Raw genomic sequence first — 21,361 nt, forward strand, 5'->3', positions numbered from 1 at the left:
ATAAAATATAAGCAGATTTCTTTTAAATGCACACCTGAAGGAGTCAAAAGCAGAATGATCAGTGTGAGATGGTACTGGGACTTTAATGAAGTGGCAGTAAGGATTTTTTCATTGGGAAAAAATATATATGAATTGGGGTTTAATGGTCACCAAGTGACAGGCAATGAGGGTTTTGGTTTAGAAAAGCCAGGAAGCAGGACTCCAAACCAATGCATAAAACATTGGTCCTAGCAAAAGACCACATCCTCAGAGTAAAAGTGGTCTAAAAATAAAAACAAATCTCTATATCCATATAAGAAAACCACTTGTGTCAAAGGAAGCTTGACTCTCTTGTCCTGACTCTCAACTGAAAAAATAAATCTCTCTTGAGAAACTAAAAATTAACAAAATATTATTTAGAAATTCAATAGAGAACGAAACAGCATAATAAACACAGTGGAAGAAATGAAAAGCTAAAGATAAATTTGAGGAAATTATCCAGAATCCAGCACAGAGAGATAAAGCAAGGATGCCCACTCTCATCATTCTTTCTCAACATAATATTGGAAGCCCTAGCCAGAGCAATTAGGCAAGAAAAAGAAATAAAGTTCATCCAAATTGGAAAAGAAGTAAAACTGTCACTATTTACATTTGACATGATTTTGTATATAGAAAAACCTAAAGACTCCACCAAAAAACTATTCGAAATAATAAATGAATACAGTAAAATTGCAGGGCACACAATCAATATACGGCATGGTATTGACAAAGAAATAAATACATAGTTTCAGAGTCTGAAACTGACCTTTTTATTTGTGGAAACTTGGTATAAGACAGAGTTAGCACAGCAAATCAGTAGATAAAGTGTGAACCATTCAACAAATGGTTCTTGTAAAATTGAATTTCCACATGGAAAAGATTGGATTCATATCTCATTTCACATACTTAAACAAGATGCAAAAAAGGCCAAACCATAAACAAAATGATTGATAAATATGCCTAAATACAATTTTTTTGGAAGAGGGGGAAACTTCAGAAGCAAGCTGGAGATTTGGTAAAGTTTTATTTGTGCAACATATCTGATGAAATACTAGTCTTCAGCCTAGAAATCAATATAAACAAAAGAGAGAAAAAAAGAAAAGAAATATGAGTAAATAATACTAATAGGCATTTCTCAGAAGAGAAATTTCAAATGGTCAATAATCATATGAAAAGATGTTCAATCTCATTAGCAATCAGAAAAATGCAATTTTAAACCAAAATGAGATAGAATTTGCCACCATTCAGCTTGACAGCATTCTAAGCACAAAACACCAAATGGTTATGAAGTTGTAAAGCAATTGGCAACTCATACACTACACAAGGGAGTGTAAATTGGTAAAATTACCTTTCAGAAAACACTTTTTCAGTATCTAGTAGAGTTAAAGGGCCATATCCTCTATATTGAAGTACTTCCTCTTTATGTATCTATCCTAGATAAATTATTACTAAGAAATTAAGGAGAAATATACAAGAAAGTTTACTTAAGCTTTATATTTAATAGCCAAAAAAGAAGTGGGAGAGGGTACAAAACAACCTACATCACAGGAGAATGGATACATAATTTGAGGTATATTTATAGATTGGAGGGGTTTAAAAGAGAAAAAAAAAATAAAATATGTATGGACATGGATAAATCAATATATCTAAATCAAAAATCAAATAACATTGACCAAAAAAGGGAGAGGGTTGTTATATGATGAGTTATACAGTATAATACAAATACATTTCAATATCACAAAATAATTCTGTATATCATTTATGCATAAATGAAATTGCATGGGAATAAAGACTAGGAACTTCAGAATGATGGTATTCATGGACAGGAGCAGAGGGCAAGGGAAAAGGTAGGAAGTTTCAACTCTTTTAAACCATTTATTTATTTCTCCGAAAGGATTTCAAGTAAACATGTCAAAGTACTACATATATGTGTATGTGTGTGACAAGTGCATGCTATGGGGCCTTTGAGTATCAATTATACTTATTCCTAGCTTTTTATGTTGAAATATTTCAATTTTGAAATTTAGTAACAACAGCAACAGCGACAATAAAGGTAAGGGTGGTGCTGCATTCCTGGAATTTCTAATATCTTAAACCTTAAGATTGAAAGTATCAGTTTTGATATTCAAAAAAAAGGCAACAATATTCTGAATTCTTATAAAACAATGGAAATTTTATGGGTAGCTGTTTACAAGTTATAAAAAGCCATGATATTCATATGAATATCATTCCAGAGTTATAAGACATATCAAATCTTTCATGACAGTTGAACTAAATATATTTTAAATTTAAAGACTTTATAGTAATAGTGACTTCATTAGAGAAAGACAATTTGTCCACCCATCTTTATTATTAGGATGTTAGCTAGATTATCTGTAATTATTCCAAATCAATAGGGTCTCTAGACTCTTGAAAAAGATAATTTAATCAATGAAAGAAATTTTATAATTAGAGACAGATAACATAGGGGAAAAGGGTATGTATTATGTTTGTGTTCAAATTCCAGTTTTGCTACTCAGCCATGTGATATTATAAAGCTTGATTAACTTCTCTAGGTTTCCATAATCTCATTAATAAAATAGAAATATCTATTTCAGTTTTTATAAAGGTAAATGACATAATGTATACAATTTACAGTTAAGTTACTGTTGTTTATAGGCATTTAATAAGTGGCAGCCTTTTTTTCATTTATTATTTTATTTACTTATCCTTCTTATTATGTGGAAATATTACACATAAACCTTATCAAAGGCAGCTGGGAGTCTTTCATAAACCTTATCAAAGGCAGCTGGGAGTCTTTCAAATTGGGAAAAGTACATAAAGAGCTAAAACTGATTTTTGAAAGTTGATGGCTAAGGGGACAATTAATTTGAGAATAAAATAAAAGGTTATTGAAAGAATTTCCTGCTTCAGCATGAGTAGCAGAACAGTATTAATGATGAACTTAACAACTGTAGTATTATTGTAGCTGAATATAAGTTGAAACAGTCTTGTCAGTCACAAGTTGTAAACAAAGCCAGAGGCATTTCATAAGTGAGAAAAAGATAATAGGTTAATGTTTGGAGAAAAAAGGTGGTAAAAAGTTTAAGGTGATGAAAGAGTAGATAGCTGTTTTATTTCTTCTAACGCTTGCTTTAGCTAGTGCCTTTTATATTTTAAGCATGGTTTGAAAATTTAAATCATATATATGTTGTTGTCTATTTAAACAGTTTATTTCAGTTTTAAAGGAGAGGAGTGTGTGTAATTATTAGGTGCATTATCCGTTTTTAAAATCCGTGCCTGAAATAATTCTAACTGCTGAGCCTGTAGTACTATAATCAAAAACATCAATCAGAAGCAACTACCACTCAAAAGAAAAGACAGATGGAGCTCAATTTCTCTATGACTTGCCCTGGAGCATCAACCCTTTTTAAACTAATAACAACAAACAACAAAAAAGATCATTAAGGAGAAAGAATTATCAAAGGAAACTTGCTATAAAGTGGTATCTTCTAGAAAGTGACCTTAGGGTGTAGGTCCTAAGAAATGTATTACTAAGAAAGCACTGAAAAAGATTACAAAGTTTTGTTTTGTTTTTCAAAGTCTTCCTCATTTACAGAATCACAGAGGCTGAGAGGAACCTTAGTCCAAAGGTAACATAGTCCATATTCCTGAATCCTGGAAAGACCAGGCTAACCAACGTGAGCTTGAGAGTTCTAACAGATTCCCGAGGCAGTCCTTTCCTTTGCTAAAAAACCATGGCTGGGAGAAAGTTATTTATAAATTTAAAGGTCCTCTTGGGATTATCTTCCTCTCCTTCAAATAGACCTTCCCTATATAACATACAACTTTATTTCCCGCTGCCACTATCCCTCCAAAGATGTACTTCTATGATCAACATAGGCACATAAGCCAAAGTTGAAAAGCAAGTTCAGGGACTATAAAAACAACGATGTCTTCTTTAGTATCCCAGCCACTAAACACACAAAGCTTGTCTTACCTCCAGGTTTTCAAGCATGTCAGTTCTCTTATAGAATCTCCTCTTTTCTCATTGTAGTCTGGACAAATTTTTCTCAGAATTCTAGATTCTGGTCAAGACTCAAGTTTATTATCAAGCTTGCATGACAAATTTTTATATTTTTCTGTAATTTTCCTTTCCTTCAATTGAGGCATTGTTTGAAATACAAACATACACACACACCACTTTAGAAACATATAATTACAGATCTTTTTTGATTTATGATGAGATTACTTCCCAATAAACCCACCATTAACTTGAAAATATCTTAAGTTGAAAATGCGTTTGGGACTTCCCTGGTGGTGCAGTGGTTAAGAATCTGCCTGCCAGTGCAGGGGACACAGGTTTGATCCCTGGTCCAGGAAGATCCCACATGCCACAGAGCAACTAAGCCCATGCGCCACAACTACTGAGCATGCGCTCTAGAGACCGTGAGCCACAACTGCTGAGCCCTCGTGCCACAACTACTGAAGCCTGTGTGCTTAGAGCCCGTGCTCCACAACAAGAGAAGCCACTGCAATGAGAAGCCCAAACACCGCAACGAAGAGTAGCCCCCACTGGCTGCATCTACAGAAAGCCCACACGCAGCAACGAAGACCCAATGCAACCAAAAATAAATAAATAAATAAATTTATAAAAAAAAGAATATGCGTTTGATACACCTAATCTATCGAACAATATAGCTTAGCCAAGCCTTACTTAAATGTGCTCAAAACACTTACATTAGCCTACAGTTGGGCAAAATCATTTAGCATAAAGCCTATTTTATAATAAAATGTAGAATATTCATGCAATTTATTGAATACTGTGCTGAAAGTGAAAAGAGGATTGGCTGTACGTGTATCGGTGTTTCCCTTCGCAATCATGTGACTGACTGGGAGCTGCTGCCCAGCATCACAAGGGAATATCATACTGCATATTGCTAGCCTGGAAAAAGATCAAAATTCAAAGTATAGTTTCTACTGAATTTGCATCACTTTTGTACCATTGGAAAGTCAAAAAATTGTAAGTTGAGCCATCTTAAGTCAGGGATCATCTGTATATAAATGTAGAAGCAACTTTTGTCCAGCTTAAACCCAGAAATGTTGCCTTTTAGCACAGTGAACGTCAGGACATCACTTTCCATTAGACTTTGTGTGTGGGTTGGATAGAAATATTGTTGGACATTCCCATCCTTTCATGAACAGGGTGTAAAAGTATAGCAGACTCAATAGCTGTGCTTTTGAGTGCCCTACAATTAGAATAGGAGCAGGTCCCATGTCAACCCACCTATGGAAGTATATTTTCACCTGAAATAGAATAGAAATTTGGTTACCTTGAGTGAATTTTCATGCAAGTTGTTAGTGGAGTACCTGAACGGGCAGAGAGAGCTGACACTCCTCCAAGCGGAGAGGACAAATTTTATGAATAAATTTGTACATGCTTAATGATCAATGCCTATTATGTATGAAAGAATTCATTCCGAGACTTGTTTTTTTCCTTTCCTACCTTGTAGTAAAGTTGAAAAAAGGAAATATGTAATCCTCACCTACCTTCAACTATTGGGGGTCACCAAAATTTTACCAAAATCTACCAAACATACTCCAGCAATTGTGAATGACCAAATTTTATGATTCCATTCTTACATTCCCAATCATCAGATGTCACAGGTATTGTTAGCCTAGTTAGCCTAGGTATTGTTAGCCTATTGTTAGCCTAGCCACAGTGTGGCACTTATTACAGAAATACATCTGTCCTCTTCCCTTTTGCCATGGTTATCTATCCCTTCTCCAAGCTTCCTAGCTCTCACAGACACCTGCTTTATCTGTTTTATTCATTATTTCACTTCTGTTTAGTTTTCTCACCGCCAAATTGAAAGCAAACTGAACTGGTGCGGGTAAAAATATTATAAACTCTAGAGCCACATGGCACTAGATTCAAATTCTAACTACACAGTTTCCTAGCAGTTTGACCTCAGGCAAGTAGCATATTCTGCTTATGTTATGTTCTATGTAAAATGCATACAATTATATCCAATGTACTTGAACTTTCTGAGAACTCAATGTGATGGAGTGCACTAAGTGCCTAGCATAATGATTGACAAACGGTACACTCTCTAAAAGTATTGGTCACCTTCCCTTTTTCTTCACATGGTACTAAGCACAAAGTAAGAACTTCATAAATACTTGCTGACATTGATAGATGCAAATGAATTTTTGTTCACTGTGGGTTAAGTACTATTTTCATTTTGGTAAGATGTATTTCATTATTACCTCCAACATTGTATCACTGTTTTCATGTCAAGTGATTGTGGGAGTAAACATAGACCACTGATTATTCAATACCCGTTTTTCGAAGAAGGCATTGCTACCAATAAGCTGAGTCATCAAACAACAAGAAGAAACAAATGACCAGCATCTTTTCAACTACTTCACACTTGTAAGAATAATGTGCTTAGCATAATAATCACTGACAGTGGTCTACCCAGTTGACCCTAGAACACGTGGGGGTTAGGGGTGACAACCCTCCATGTAGTGGAAAATCCCTGTGTAACTTGTAGTCGGCACTCCCCTCCCTAGCCAAGCTTCTTCAGTGTATGTGGTTCCACATCTGTAGATTCAACAATAGTGGAGCTGAGTCCTGTAGTATTTATCATTGAAAAAAATCCATGTTTAAGTGGACACTTGCAGTTCAAACTCATGTTGCTCAAGGGACAACTGTATATATATTTTTTTCAAGGGAATATGCTCCTCTTGCTTGTTTCATTATATTTCTCAGCTAATGTCAAAAATGCAGTTAAACTCCAGATATAAAAAAATTAAACAATGACTTTATCTTAATTATGCTAAGAAGAGCAACTAAAAGAAAAAAAATCATTCACTTAGAATCAAATAGTTTAAATCATCTAATATTTATGAGAAGGCAAAATGTATGTAATTTTTACATTTACATCAACCTAACTTTCAAGTCCATACGTACAAATCAAATGTCAAAAGAGCAAAAAGCATTTAAACAGATAAAGTGTGGTACGTGTCCATTTTCCTTTCTTAGTGGACCGTAAGTCAATTATAAGCTCTACCTTTTCTGCCTAAAATGACTTCTGTAGCATCTGGGCCAAGGTTGGTATCTTCAGAGCTAGGAAAGTCGCTAGCTTTGACTGCTTCATATTCCCTATCTCATCTTTCTCTGTTTGTCATTCAGGCCCAAATAATGTAATCAGGCGGGAAAATTATAGCTGTGCATCACACCAGGCGTGATGAGCTTGATTGCTGTGATATGCTATTTCTTCTGTTTGTCACTATATCTTTGGAACTGACATCTTGGGGTGAGAATATTTGTGTATGCGTGCAGGCTTGAAATATGTGGCTTTTTAAAAATTTATGTCTAAGCCACTTTAATAATTTTTAATATTTTGTATACATTCAATCCGTATCAGAAGTAATTCATTTTAAAATTAGGTTTTTTTTCTTAAAAATGTACTATTAATTTATTGATATCAATTATGGCATGGTACTCAGATTCTCAAACACTGGATATGGATTATGGTCGGGAAATTGACATTTTTTCAATTTTTGCATTTTGGGATACAGATTTTATGATAGTCAACATACTGCAAGAAAATGTCTGGGAATTGACATTTTCTCAACTTTTGCATTTTGGGATACAGATTTTATGACAGTCAGCATACTGCAAGATAATATTGGCATTGATAAGAAAATATTCAACACACAGCAAGCTCCAAAACAAACTGGCCAAGACCAAATACACAGTTGGTGTGGAAAATGATAGTTTTGTTTTATTGTCAACAGGCTAAGAATATATTCGGTGTGTGTGTGTTGGTTTTTAGGCTGTGTATTAGGAATGATGATTATGTTGGTATCCTAAAATTGTAAAGAATTCTCATATCTCTGTCAGCGTGCTCTCTCACACAACTTAAAGTAGACATCAACATATTTAAAGCACAGAAGATAGGAATCTGTCTATCCCAGTATAAAAGAATTCTTAAGTATATTTACCTCGCTATTCTTGACAGTGGATAAGTGGGTCAAAACTCTGCTTTCAAATCCTAGCTCCTCCCTTATTAGCTGTGTGATATAGCAAGAGCTATATCAGGATACACACTGTGTGTTTGAATAGATACAGATATAGATATAGAAATACATATAGATTTCAAAAATCTCCAAAACTATTGTAAAATGATTAGGCTACCTGTCAAACTGGTAAGATTATGAATAAAACATAGGAAGTATTTCCCATAAAACATGAAATCAAGAAAGTAGCTTGCAGATGGAAGACCCAGTATTGGGAAGGCAAAGTATTGGCTACTGGAGTTTGGCAATGTTCTATATTTGACCTGGGTGTTGTTTGGTGATGACTCAGTGAACTATGCATATTTGTCCACTTCTGTCTTTTTCAAATGTTTCAAAATAAAAAACAAAAGTTTTGAAAGAGTAATGTTGAAAAAAAAAAGACAGCTGACATTTGTAAAGCACTTAGAACATTGCCTCAGAGCACAACCCCCCAGTGTTATTCCATGGGTTCAAATCCTAGTTCTTTCACTTTCTGGATGTGTGGTTTGGGGCAAGTTAACTTTAATTTCTTTTGGCTTTAATTTTCCATCTGTACTAAAAGGATTATCATTGTACCTTCGTTACACTTTGAGGTTTAAGCGAGTGAATCCATGTAAAAGTGATTAGAATAGTTCTGGCACACAGGTATTATTAGGTATTAATGTCATCAGCATCTTCATAACCATCAGAGCATCGGAAGTGCAAAGGAAGGAGAACAGTTGGGAAATAAGTTGGACTAAATAGGTGGAAATTTAAAAGTAAGAGCGGGTTAAGTGCTTTGGGCTTTATTCTGTGACACTGTGGCACTCAATAATAATAATAACACTATTTTTAGATGGTATTATCATAATTTTACAGATGAGAACCTAAAACTTAAAGGAATTCCATGTCTTGCCCCTAATCACACAGCAAGCAAGTGAAGAACAGACATTCAAACACTTCAGAAAGCTTAATGTGGCAATAGGGTGTCAAATGGATTGGAAGGGAAAGAGTCAGCCAGCAGGAGGGCAAATTAAGAGACTCTTTCAAATATTCCCTCCAAGTGAATAAAGGCTGTGGTAGTGGGCATAGAAAATTGAGGATTTGAATCAACAGGATTTGCAAAGAGATTTAATGTGGCATCGAGGGAATAATCAAAGAGGAGTTCATGCTATTCAGGGCTGGGAGCCTGGAAAAAATGGTGGTGCCATCAACAAAAATAGGGATCACAGGAGGAGTAGCGTTTGCACTGGGAGATGAAAAATCTAATTTAGACAAAGTATAATCATGGGGTCCGTTAGCACACTCATCATCATAATGAGAAACGTTTATTAAACACTGCATTATGCATGCCTAGGCTTAACAAAGCAAGCTCAGTGGAGCTGCCGGGGCCAGACTCACCGCCAGAGGAAGGAAGGTAAATGCTGCTCCACGGAGCACAGTGGGATGAGTGAGGGAAAATGAGACCAAAAGTTTGACTCGAGCATTTGGTCAACTCCCTCGTGGTGGAGCCCTGGGCAATTTAGAGGCTTTTTGAAATCCATGGGAAACAAAAGGCAAAAGGAAGCTTCTGGCAAGATGGAAAGAAACCCATGACAAATTTTGCCTGTGATGTGTCCTGTCAGAACTCCCTGAGCCTGGGCCAGGTTCTCTGGAGCCTGGGCTCAGTATCGGAGCTGGCTACCAGGCTGCAAGAAGGTTGCTAAAAGGTCTGTCCAGGAACGAAGCTGGAATCTAGCTGAGCTGTGAGGCGAGAGCAGGTGCAAGGCAATGAGGAAGCTAACTCACCTAGGCGAGAGCAGGCGGGCTGGAACCAGAGAGAGAAGGCAAAGCAGCAGCGTGTGGAGACCTTCCACAGCGATGTGGGCTTTCAGACTGCATCTTTTTTTATAAGGAGCCTCAAGACTTGGCTACGACTGATAAGAGAGTTTGTTACAGGAACTGAGTCTGTTCAGACACGGCAAAAATGGCCAGAGAATTCCAGGGTGGCAAACAGACACACAAATGAAGGTGAGGAGGAAGGGGAAAAAAAAAAAAAAAAAAAAGGGACCGTAGCTCACATTGTTCTCGAATTAAGCAGGAACCCCAAAAGACACCTTTCTAAATCTTCTCCAACTTATTTTTACCCTTCTAACTACTTTGTAAATCCCAGCACCACCACCCCTTTTTAAAGAAAGCCTATCTTGAAATCTTATCCTTTATAAATGACGCTCTCTTCTACAGAGCTCTTTCTCCAAGATTTGAAAGTTGGCATACGGCTGTGAAGAGGGATGTTTGAGCTCCCTCTGCCTGTATCAGTGTGCATGTCACAGATAACAGAGGACTGTCTGCTCCCTGGCTGCCAATCTCCCATCTTTCATCTGCCCCAAATTCACAACAATGAGGAAGAAAGGAAAGCAATTTAATTCTCAATGATACTTCATATAGCTGCCATAAAACATCATTTCTGCTTTATACCAAGTAAGCAGTAATAACATAGGAACACTGAAAATTGTCAGTTGGATGGTAAAAATGGTGGAAGGAAAATTTTATAGAATAAATCTGGGTAACAAGGAAAAAAAATATATATGTCACAGTGGGTTTTCATCAAGGATTCCAAAAACACCCACTTATCCTCTGCAAAGAGCTTGTTACAGCTCATTTTCTATCTGTGTATGTAACTACATCCCAAGATGAGCATCTGTCAAGCCTGGAAAGCATAACATTTATAATATTGTTTTCATTCTTGACTAAACACGTAAAAAGCACAAAATCTAGTTAGAAGAATGGCATATGTGTGTGCGGATTTTCTCAAAGCCATTGCCACAGGCTCTCGCAGGCCCTCGTACAATTTACAGGCTACTGGTGGGTTTTGCTTTGGGGGTTATGGGAAAAGTAAAATGAATCATTGGCATTAGTCTTCAGGTGGCTCCAGGAAAGGCATAGGAATGACAGGTGTTACCTAGCTCTATGTAATCTTCACATTTTCATTTTTAAGTGTCTCATTATCAGCAGCTGCAGTTTCAGTTTTCCTCAATCTGGAGTACAAAATCCCAAAGCCTGGCTAGATAAGTTCCTGGCTTCCCAGCCAAAGTTCCACTCTGTGGTGGCTTGATTCCGATTTGGATGAGGATGCTTCCGGCTAGGCAATTCACCTTCCATGGCTCTAGTCAGGAACTCTACTGCCATTACCCATCTCTATTCCTTCACCCCATGCCAAGACCCACATCTGGTATGATCCCAGTATTTGGCTTTGAGATAAATGTATTTCTTTTTCTAACCTAAGGCAGGTTGTTCATCTTCATGTTGTACTTCTCAAGAAAGATATATCCTAAGACAATCTGTTAATGTAGTTGGAAGCAGATGGGGAGAAGAGAGAAAAAAGAGAACTGGTAGCTTTCAGTAACATGTTCTTGCTCCTTAAAACGTTACTTGAGGTCTTTGTTAGTGACAGTTTTCCCTCTGTAAGTGTTCTACCCTGGTACCTGACTTGGCCTGACACCCCATCACAGTAGTACAGTGGACATGGATTTGTAGTCCAAAACACTTGACTTTGGATACCCATGCCTGCACTTATCAGCTTTGCGATCTTGAATACATCGTCTCATTTTTCTCCGTCTACTTCTTCATTTGAAAAATGGTGATAAAAATACCTACTTGGAAGGATTTTATGAGGATGAAATGTGTTAATGTATGTGAAGCATCTACGTCAGTGCTGCATTCAATAATCCACCCTTAACACATTATATTTATTGTATTATGGTAGTTATTTAACAATATTTTCTGATGTACTCAATAATTATTGCCTGAGATCAGAAGTGTTGGAAGCATAGCAAAAAATCAGCTGCAGGAATGATTCTGTAACTCCGCTTGCACTTCCAAAGTGTGGTATTTTCCTCCAGGGGCTCCTCTAGGGCTTCCTTTTGTTTTCCTTTGCCATAACTTAGGGCCATGAGAAGAGGACATCAGGAGAAAAAAGCATTACTCTCCTGCAGAGAAGCAGCTGAGAATCTCTCTCATCCTATTAGGCTACGTAAACCTGTTTCCCCGATAGCAACACTCATATGCTTTCCTGTGATACACCCGTACCTTCTATATGCCATTATGATTTTATCAAGGTAATTTTAAAAGAGTCCTATGTATTCCTCAAAGCACTTTTCAGAGCAATACTTTGTGTAAACTGTCAGTTAGGTTATCACTTCTCTTACTTTTTCACTTCATTTTGGGTGTTCTGCGTTTTCCTAGAGCAGTGTTCCTCAGTTTTGGTTACACATTAGATTCATTGGAGGAGAATTTTTAAGTGCCATGCCCGGGTTTGCACCCAGAACTTGGTATATCCCAATGGCTGGAGATGAGGTGCAGCCATAGGTATATTTTAAAATCTCCCTGGGAGATTCTACTGTGGACAAAGGGTACAGAATCACTATTCTGAAGGGAATCACCTATTTTTTCTGGGCTAATAGCTAACCTAGCTGACTTATCACTTTAGGTGAACAACCTATAGCTGGTGATGGAGGCTTTATTGGATCCTTAAGGCCATGTGATAGGTGAGTCGTATTTGTTGAGAGCCTGTACACCTCCCTGGACTTATTATTCTCATTGCCTAGATCTCTTAACAATGAAATTTTCCCACTCAGATCTCACCTTCCAAGGGCTTAAGATTTGTTTGTTCTCAGGAATCTGATAAACTAATTCATGCTAATAAGAGAAGGGGGCAATATGCACATTTTAATTGATATTTTCTGAGGATTATACCCATTTTTTGTTGCCAATATAGTCTAATGGTGAGAATTTGGTATAAATAAAAGAGTAAAGATAGCTAGAACAAGTAGAGGTTATGAGATATTGGAAAGCCTGTAATAATAAACAACTGAGGGCTTCCCTGGTGGTGCAGTGGTTGAGAATCTGCCTGCTAATGCAGGGGACACCGGTTTGAGCCCTGGTCTGGGAGGATCCCACATGCCACGGAGCAACTGGGCTCGTAAGCCACAACTACTGAGCCTGCGCGTCTGGAGCCTGTGCTCTGCAACAAGAGAGGCCACGACAGTGAGAGGCCCGCGTACCGTGATGAAGAGTGGCCCCCACTTGCCGCAACTAAAGAAAGCCCTTGCGCAGAAACGAAGACCCAACACAGCAATAAATAAATAAATATATTAATAAACTCCTACCCCCAACAGCGTCTTTAAAAAAAATAAAAAATGAACAACTGACTTTGGTACAGTGGGAAAAGCATGGAATTTGAAGATCAGAATTTGAATCCAGTCTTTCATTCAAAAAAATTATTGAATTATAGTCACTGTTGCAAGTTCTGGATACACAGACATGAATAAAACGATTAAGGTTACTACCTCCATGGAAGTAGCTAGACAGAAAAGAATAACAATAACCCTTCTGCTCTGCTCCTGCCCCAAAGCAAAACATTTCATATTGTGATAAATGAAACTAAAAAGTAACTAATGAGACACCAGTAAGTGGACTAGAGAGTGAAAGGAGCAGGGAATGTGGAGGTGGTTAAGAGTGTTCAGGGAAAGGCTATTTGAGGTGATGCTTGGTTGAAACCTAAGCGATGACGTGAATCCAGACATGTAAACATCTGGTGGCAGAGATCCCCAAGCAAAAGGAGACTGGTACAGAGACCTCAGGCCAGGAACAAGTGTGAAGTGTTAAAGGTACAGAAAAAGGTCTACTACATCCAAAGGATATGGATAAAGTATGAGTGATAAAGGGTCTCCTCACTATCTTCCTCCAGACAGTCCCAGCCTGATCTCATATAGGTATCTGCTAAGTGTCACCCCATCAGAGACAGAGACAAGAGGTCTTCCCTGACCATCCTACCTTTAAAAAAGATCAATTACACACACACACATGCACAGGCACAGGCACACAACTCTTCCCCTTTAGTTGTTCTCTTCCAACCAATATGCCAGTTCCACGTGAGTAGGTACATTATGGATCCTTAGGGGCATATGCTAGGTAGAATAATAAATATTTTTTAGCAAATGAATGGGTAAAAGAGAAAGGCAGAAGTCACTTTTGGATATGTAGCTTGTGGTAAGGAATTTGGACGTCATCAGAGTGTACTAAGCCAGGTTGTGCTGTGGTCTAAGACATAGTTTTAAAAGGTCACCCCGGTTTCTGTGGAGGGAAATGATATGTAGGGAGATAGGAGTAGAACTAGAAGTAGAAGTTAAGAGCTTTCTGCTGTCATCTAGGCAAGAATAATGTTTTGGGCAGTAGCATTAGCAGATCTGAGTAAAATCAAGTGGATTATTTAGGTATTGGTGAAGTTTGAAATGCCGGGCAGACATGTAGGAGGAGGGAAGAGTTGTGTAAATAGATGAAGGTAGTGGAAGCTTCAGGGCCTGAAATAGAAATGTGGGATGTGTTACCCTTAGATGGTATTTAACAGTCGTCTGACTAGTGAAATCATCCAGGGAGAGCTTAGATGGAATACTAAAGAATGTCGGGTACCAAGGCCTGGGTACCTCCATCATCTGGAGGTTGGGCAGAGGAGGAAGAGCCAGGCAGCCAGACTGAGAAGTAGTTGTTGAGATAGGAGGAAAATCAGAAGAATCTGATGTCATAAGAGTCAAAAAAAAAAAAAAAGAACATGATCAGGTGTGTTGAATGATTGATGCTGGAAGGAGAAATAAGATGAGCATAGAGAACTGACCAATGGGTTTGGCAAGATGCTGATCTTCAGGCCATCACAATAAGAGACATTTGAATAGAATCATCTAAACAAAGTTTACTGAATAGAGAATGAGGTGGTGGGTATTGGAGTCTATGTGCTTAAGTCCACTTATTAACCGAATAAGCTTGGGAAATATTTTGAGGCTCAATTTCTTCTTCTCTGAACTGGGAGTAGCAATATAGCAGGTGCTCTCCTGACTTCACAGAGTTGTGAAGACTTTGTGAGAACCACATATATGAAAGTTTCTCTCCACCACCTTAAAGCATATGCAAAATATGTACTATTTTTACTATTATTATTTTGTGGAGGATGGATACTGTTATTCAGACCACATGATAAATTGGGACAAACCAAAATGAAACAGTTGGTATACTTGACATTTTATTATTCTTGAAAGAAATCCCTTTTAATCATATTTGAAAGAAAATAGCCAACAGTACAGATGTTAGTTTCTTTCCTTCTTTATATCTATCTTTTAAAGTCATCATTTGGAACCTAGTGGCAGGGCAGGAATAAAGACGCAGACGTAGAGAACAGACTTGAGGACACGGGGGACGAGGAAGCTGGGACAAAGTGAGAGAGAGGCATGGACATATATACACTACCAAATGTAAAATAGATAGCTAGTGGGAAGCAGCCATATAGCACAGAGAGATCAGCTCGGTGCTTTGTGACCACTTAGAGGGGTGGGATAGGGAGGGTGGGAGGGAGACGCAAGAGGGAGGGGATATGGGGATATGTGTATACATATAGCTGATTCACTTTGTTGTGCAGTAGAAACTAACACAGCATAGTAAAGCAATTATACTCCAATAAAGATGTAAACAACTTTTAAATAAAAATTTAAAAAAAAATTAAAGTCATCATTTGCCCAAGTCTTCTGAAGCATCTGAGAGCACACTAGTAGGAACCAATAAGTTGAATTTCGTCAGTCTCTAAAACATCAGGTGAGATGGAATGCTTGTAGGTGACAACAGAGGAATAATATGTCATCAGCAATACTGCCCCAACTTCTTGGCTGAGCAGTATGACATGATTACCAGTGAACAGAGTGTTGATTGTGGAAAATGGCCCTTAATGTATTTCCCCAAGGAGGTGGAAGGGATTTTCCAGAGCAGTGGATCTTGGCCTTGGCAGCAAACTGAAATCACTGGGGGAGGTTTAAAAAATACTGATGCCTGGGTCTCAGTCCCAGAGATTCTGATTTAATTGGTCCCTGGCACAGCCTGGGAATTGGAATTTTTTTAAGTTCCCCAATTGATTCTAATGTGCAGTCAAGGTTGCGAATCACTGGAGTAGAGGCAAAGATTTATATGCACAAAGTAGCCCAAAGAGGACATTCTCCTATCAAGGCAATCCAATAAATCCTCAGGTACAGCCCAGGCTCTTTTTGCCTTGATTTTGTTGCCCTACATTTTGTCATTTCTTTTTTGCAGAGCACTACATTCTGTTGCTCTTTAAAGGCAATAGTAACTGAAAAAGAATGATTAAAAGAATGATCAATGCACAGCGTTTATAGAAAAAAAGAAAAGAAAAATCCTAAGTTGGCTTTTAATACAACAGTTTCCTTTGCTGGGCAAATAATAACAGCTCAAGGGAGAATGGACAAAACTCTACACTAATAGCTTTAACTTATTAATGTGAAAGTTATTTCCTTAAATTCCCCATTGGTGATTTTTAAAGCACCTTTTTCATTTACTTTACCAGAGGCTGCTCATATTTAATCTGAAGTTACAGTGATTTCAACATTTAATTCAAAAAGAAGTACATTTAAAATTTTTTCTCTAATTATATTCCCTTCAATAAACACGTGAAGATATGTCTAGCACACTAATTTCCACAATAATGGAACAGTTTTCAATTTCAGTAGGGTTAAGGTTTTATAGCTAAGTTTTTCTCTGTGTTTGAATATTTAGTTAATATACTGGATCAAAAAACAATGTGTATTCCATTTATATTATATGCATCATTAGACTATTTGGTTTAAAATGTGAGTAGAGAAGACATTGAAAAGTACATGGAGTCTCAAAATTTTGAACTACTTGAGGATGACATAGCTTAAGTTAGTAAACTGTCTAAGTTATAGCTTGTTTTAAAGGAAATGCAGTCAGACATTCAAAATCATCCCATCACTAGCCAAAATGAAAAAATACAGTGATTTTAGCTAATATTTACATATGTCAAGTATGTTCTCTGCACATATAATCATTATATAATGAATACATATAACCCTCGTATGAACCTTGTGAGGTAGGTATTTGTGTATCCATTTTACAAATGAGAAAATTGAGGAACAGAGAGGTGAATAATATATTCAAGTTCCCACAGCTACTAAGATGCAGGCTAGGATTCCCATTCAGGCAGTGTGGCTGCAAAGTCCACATCTTAATCACTCTTCTGTCTTGTGTTAAAGAATCCACTTTGCATAGAAACAATCACATACTGACACCCCCGAGGTTCACTCCATTTAAAATACATTCTAATGTACTATAAAAGATTGAAATTATCTGAGCCACAAATATTTTAATCTCATTGTATATTTGACTAAAGTTCACAATAATACAATAGATGTTTCCTAGACGAAGAGACTGACTGCCAGCTGTAGGCTGAGGCCTATGCGACAGCAATATCTTGACATTGTCACCACATATACTCCTGTTAATTTTACAGATATGAAAAGTCAGTTGTGTAGAGGTCACTGTGCTATACAGTAGATCCTAAATGATTCACCTTGCTGTATGGCAGAAAGTAACACAACATTGTAAATCAACTATACTCCAATAAAATTTTTTTAAAAATTCAATTGTGTTTGTGCACTCAGAGCTTATCAAGCTATTGGAGACTAATTTGTTCAATAAAGCTCCAGAGTGACAATGTATCCACTGTATGTTAGGGGTTATATTTATCTTTGTGAAGATTACAGTATTCATGTCTTCTGCTTAGGGAGTTTTCAGTGCTCCTTGGAAACTACATCCAGATAATGTGGTTTCCTGTTGAACATAGACTCAATGCAAAGGAAATTGAATGCCACTTTCCAAAATAAGGATCTTTTAAAATAAGACATAAATTACTTTTATTGTAGAGAACTAGAATAAACAAAAATACACCTCACAAAAAACTACTTCCTGAAAGGTTTACTATAAGCATTTTAAGGTATTTTTTCTATGTTAAGAAAAAGTTAATATATTTTAAAGAATTTTATTATAAGTTAATTTTCATCTGATGACATAAACATGCTCAGTAGAAGTAATTAAATTATATAATTTATTATAATTACACATTATATAACTTCTGATCATAAAAGTAATTCAAGAAGTAATGCATGCTCATTATTAAAAAATGGAAGTTTCAGAGAAACATAAAGATTTCTTATAAACTCTAAAACTTTGATTCAGTCCACAAATATTGATTGTGTACCTGTTACGCATTAAGCAGTGCAGAAGGCACTCAAAGAGATGTCAGAAATATAAATGTTCAATTAGCATACATCATGATGTGCTATTATGACATAATCATAAGATGTATGGGAGCATAAAAGAAGGAAACCTAACTCAGAGAAGGCTTTCAGATTCAACAACATCCAAGCTGAGACCCAAAGATAAAACAGAAATTGATAGAGGAAAAGTGTGTTAACTTATTTAAGCATACTTAGGCAGGCATGTTGAAAAACAGTCTGGCAGTTTCTCAGAAGGTTAAAGATAGAATTATCATATGACCCAGCAATTCCACTCCTAGGTCTATACCCAAAACAGTAAAATCATGTCAGCACAGAAACTTGTACATGAATGTCCATAGCTGTATTATTCATAATAGCCAAAAAGTGGAAACATCCCAAATGTCCATCAACTGATGAATGTATAAATAAAATGTGGGATATCCATACAATAGAATATTATTTGCCCATAGAAAGTAACGAAGCACTGATACATGCTACCATATGCATGCACCTTGAAAACATTATACTAAATGAAAGAAGCCAGTTACAAAAGGCCACGTACTGTATGATACTATTTATATAACCAAGAGCCTGGCTGATATAGTTTCTCTTGATTACAGTAGCAGTGATTTGCAACAACTATTATGAGAGGAGAGAGATACTACCTTTCTTAAATAAAGGTGATAAAGGGAGAAAAACTGGAAACAATTTCATAAGATAATTTCTACTGGGTGTGATGTGAGACACACTCATGAAGTTTGATTGGAGAAGGGCTCCGAAAGAGAAGGTGGCTGATTAGAGGGAAAATGCAGACCAGCATGAAGATCCTATCAGGAATTGATCAGTGACGATTTCATTTCATGCTTATTGTCTGTGCCAGACAGACATGGTGCGGTTATGGTGCTGTGGATGTAACAATGATAAGGAAGCTGGACATGATCTCTGTCCTGAAGAATAGAGGCATTGTCTCTGACAGAGGAAGGCGCATGTACAAAACCTCAGAGGTGGTGGGGTGAGTATGAGAAAGAAAAGGAGAGCCCATTTCAGTAGTTAGAATAAATTTGATATACTTGATAAGTTTGATAGAGTGCAAAGTTAGAAGAGGTGAGACATAATGCTAGCTTGCATCAATATTTGCATCATTACAGTAGAAAGGGTACAATATGAGGCAGACAGGAAGACTTTGATAAGTATGGGATGAAAGGGATATTAGAATCTGTGATCAACCATACTGTCTTCCTTTCAGCTTCAAACTTTGAAAGTCAAATTTTAAGAAGTCCACACTTCCAACAGATGGAAAGAGATAATGATCTAACTTGGAACAGCCCTTATTTTCTCTACTTGTTAAAAGTTACTTTAGACCCTGGAATTTCCTGGATACACTTTGATAGCAGATTTGATTTCCTGAGTAACAAACTTGAATTTTGAGGTAATCTGCCACTTGTTTGTATGTTTCATTTAGAAAAAGAAGTATAATTTTATAAGAAAGAATGAGTCACCAAAAGAAAATGATATTTTTTTAAATTAAGGTAATATTTGAGACATAGAAAATGTGGGTGTACAATTAACAATGTTTAGACACGCATAACCATAAATTAAAAATTCACCTTTTAAAAATTCTTTGCAATTTAACCCAGAATCAAAATCATGCCTGGAGGAAGGAGACAATGTATTAATATATTTGTATAGAGTATCTCCATATGAAAAATAAATGTAATGAGACATTGACATTCAAAAAGAATACATGTATCATGGAGTCTGCATACAAAATAACAGTGCTTCACTATAGAAAATGTAATGTAGTGTTTACAAAAGGAATTCAGGGACAGTATTTTAAAAGTAGAAAGATAAAGGAATTTAAGGTTCTCTCATTTGAACATCAAAGGATTTACCCCTAAGGTTTACAGGACAGAATGCAGGCAATGCCTTCATCCTTTTCATCTTCAAATATCACAGTTGATTTCAGAACCCTTTTGAAGGGTTGCCAGTTTTACTAATGTGCAACAGCCCCTCATCCAGAAGCACAGGTTTGCACCAAGGATAAAGTGACTTTTTTAACTCTCACAACAAAGCAAAAACTTTTCTTCCCCAAGTTGCTTACTAAAGATAAAAATGCATAGACATATTGTACTTAGTAGGAGATACTAGGGAAGATTTGAGAAAGTTTTATGAATTGGGGGTAAATTAAGATGTGTAAGGTGTGTGTCATTTTTTTCCCTAAATCCACATAAATAGGAGAATTCGTTAAAGATTATCTCCTATCACATTTTTCCTTGCTGAATTATAGAGTTTAATAAAATTCTCTTTCACTTCCTCAAAAACCACTGATTCCATGGGAAGTATACATGAGTGCACACACAGACACACACACACACACAACACACACACATACACATGCATATGTGTTCTTGAGAAGAAAAGCTTTGCATGTATCTAACTCTCTTGGTAGTAGAAATAGATTGCTGTTATTTTATTAAGTGTGGAGAAGGTAGAACTCTTTCCAGTTCTACTTTGCATATTTTTTAATAGAGTACATATAATACATTTTCTCTAAATTTGTTGACCATGAGCAAGCTCTCTACAAAGGCTTGTGTTATCCTGAGTTGGTAGACAAAATAAAAGTCATTTCTTAAGCCCTACCTGGGGAGTTGGGAGATATAAATGAGCTTGTCAAACACTATATAAAAATCCAATAAGTCAACTGAAGGATGTTTGTTTGTTTTTTTATTTTTTTAAAATATTGACTGGATGAAAATGTATCTCTTTGGAAACATTGTCAAATATGTGAACTGTGTAAACCTGGCACTTCATCTGTTGCTCTTTGTTTAAAATAAGCAACATAGAAATTAATAGAAGGGTTTACTCTTCCTCAATTTATTTTTGAAATAAGGAAATATACTTGATTAGCTACAAAAGGAATAGAAATCACTCTAGGCCCCTTTGATGAGATCATGCATTATGTACCCTTTCTTTACTTCTCCTCCCATCTTCTCTTGCTCACAGCATTCATAGAACCTTCTAGAAAGCTGGGGCACTGTAGCAATTTCACTCTTCAAAGGAGATACCAGAAACTCTCAAAATGTTGCTCTCACAGTTTTAATAGTCTGCCTCTGAGATTAATAGAAAATTAGTTTTCAGAGACCACCAAAGACTGGAAAACTGTATTCCTTCCCTAAAGGAAATTTACTGACCGACTGGAAAATGCTTTG

The sequence above is a fragment of the Phocoena sinus genome, chromosome 7, assembly GCF_008692025.1.
Source record: "Phocoena sinus isolate mPhoSin1 chromosome 7, mPhoSin1.pri, whole genome shotgun sequence".
Classification (NCBI taxonomy): Eukaryota; Metazoa; Chordata; class Mammalia; order Artiodactyla; family Phocoenidae; genus Phocoena; species Phocoena sinus.